Consider the following 2,628-nt stretch of genomic DNA (forward strand, 5'->3'; position numbering starts at 1 on the left):
AAAAAAAAAAAAAAAAGCAGCTCCCCTGAGGCCGGTGGGACACGAGGCGGGCAGTTAACGGACAGCGGGCGACCGTTGGGCGGGGAATGGCAGGGGTGGGAGAGGGGGGGTGCCGCCTCCACGCGACCGTGTCCCTCGGGGAGCGCGGCGGCAGCTCCGCGGCTCCCGCACAGGGCGACCTCGCTCCGCCGCCCGGCCCGGCCCGGCGGCGCGGAGCCTCTGCCCGTGCCGGCAGAGGCAGGCGAGGCGAAGCCGCCATGCCCCCCAGCACCGCAGCAGCAGCAGCCCCCGCCATTTTGCCCGCGCCGGCGGCAGCGCGGAGCACATGGCCGCCCGGCCGCCTCCTCCTCCCCGCTCCCTCCTCCGCCGGCGCCGCGGCAGCAGCGCCAGCAGGAGGAGGAGGAGGAGGAGGCCACGCGGCGGCAGCGAGCGCGGGGCGGCAGCGAGCACAAGCGAGACTCACGTGTCCTTCAGGGAGATGCTAAGCCGCGGGATGGCCTCCCCCTGCAGCGGGGCCGCCAACTACAGTGCCCAGGCGGCGCCGCGGCGACATGGCGGCGGGGCGGGCCCGGGCGCCGGCGGGCCGAGGGCGGCGCGTTCCCCCGCGGCCGCGGGGAGCCAGCGGGGAGGCCGCCGCAGCCTCCTCTGGGGCGGCATGGCGCCAGCGTAGGAATGAAGTGAGGTGGGAAGAGTCAGACCTCGCCGCGTGTTTGTGGTGTGATTTGGGAAGTAGAGCATCGAGCCACAGTGCAAAGGCGGCAGGGCCTCGCAAAGGYCGTCTTCGCTTTTGTGTCCTTTCAGGGGGAACAGTCCTACAGGCAGTGAAGTATACGACATCTTATACAAATATATATGTATACACACACACACAAAACACAGCTCTTCCAGTCTGTGTGTTACGCTGAGCCGCCTTTTTCACGAAAGCAAGGGGTGTTGGGCAGTCTGTATGGAGCTTCACGGTGCTCCCAGGAGTCGCAAAGTGAAGCAACCCGCTGTTCTCTGAACTTGAGCATAGGACACACACGGCGTTCAGCAAACCTTGGCCAAGTAGTTTGGCACCCRCTTGACTCTCCGAAAAGGAAGTCACGTGAGTAACTCAAGCAGGGCTGATGATTGCACCGGAATTGCTCTTAGGAAAGTCACGTAATACTGTGTTTTCACGCTCAACACTGAATATTTCAAAAACAATCACCCCRGTCTTGATAAAATCTTTCACTGACGTCCATCCATCTGGAAACTATGTAATGCCTAACCAAGAAAAGGTCTGTAACTATGCACTTTTTTACAGCGAGAGAGACCCAAAGGCAGAGCTAGAACTGCCAGTTACATTCCTATGGAGCTGTGCAGCCCTGTTTTCGGGCAGGATGGTGATTTTCGCGGTTACCACTGTGGCTGCGCACATTTTCAGGGAGCCAGTGTGACAAATGCAATGCACACTGAAACCATTCCTTGTTTGGTACCTTTCTTCACGATTTTCCTGGAGAGGGTTAAGCCCATGCTGATTGGGTTACCAGTGTAATTAAACTGCCTTGAATGAATTAACTTTGGTTGAAAAGGGTCTCCTTTTCTGCTGARCTTCTTGTTGGCCCGCGTCAGAGCTGTGACCCCAGCCTACTACAGCTATTTGCTCAGAAACCCCGAATACAGACTCTGTTGTGGCAATCAAACCCGCTGTCCTGCAAATATTGCTGGTTTTGCTTGGAATGGGGAAATTCACCCAGTTTACACTGTGCTGGAAGTCTCCGCTGGTCTGTTGTTGTGGCAATATCCCAACTAGCAGCACATYTGGCTTCTGTATCGCTCCTTGTACTGACGAGGACTACACATCTACCCAAGGGGAATCTAAACACCCCTGAAAATGGTTCAAGTGAAACATCTCCACTCTGTAGTTCACTGAATACTTGGAGTTAGGTACAGTGCAATTCTCTATTGCTGACATCTAAAATATATGAATATTGGCATAGCATGATTTGTGAAAGTGCCTAAAATATATATATAATTTGCAAAGGTGCCTATTAAAAAATAGAGCTGCTTTCTATTACGTTAAATTGATGGGGCCACAAAAGTAAGCAAATGGATCCAAATATTAAAATTATTATTCTTCCAAATGTGGTGTCAAGGCAGACCATCCAGCAGACGCACACAGCAAACACAATACTGCCATTGAAGGGCCTTGCAGATGGGTACTAAAAGCACGTGGAGTTTGAGCTCCACGTTGCAAATAAAGGCCTTAGTGAGGGCTGAACCGGTACATGTTACACCTGGATTTTGAGGGTTTTTAATTTATTTTTGGTAGTGTTTTTCAGGTAAGCTTTCATCTTAGGTATTATTATTATTCCATAAATATATTATTTTATAGTTACATTATTTTGTTAYGTATATTTTTAGTTATTTTATAAAGTATTTGTGGGGCGAGGTGAAATGATGCTGAGCCCCCCAGCCGCAGGATTTACTCAGTTTTACAAGGCTGAGGATGATGCTAAAAACACGCACGCAAAAGAAACCCCACGCAGGTACGTGGGGGCGGCCGGCCGTGTCCCGTTCACCGCCAAGCCCCGCTCCCGCCGAGAGGCCGCCGGTGGCTGCGCGGGGCCCGGGGCGGGCTCGGAGCCCCCGGCGGCGGCGGCG

This window comes from Nothoprocta perdicaria, unplaced genomic scaffold (assembly GCF_003342845.1).
Source record: "Nothoprocta perdicaria isolate Ctin4 unplaced genomic scaffold, notPer1 scaffold_254, whole genome shotgun sequence".
In the NCBI taxonomy this organism is placed as follows: domain Eukaryota; kingdom Metazoa; phylum Chordata; class Aves; order Tinamiformes; family Tinamidae; genus Nothoprocta; species Nothoprocta perdicaria.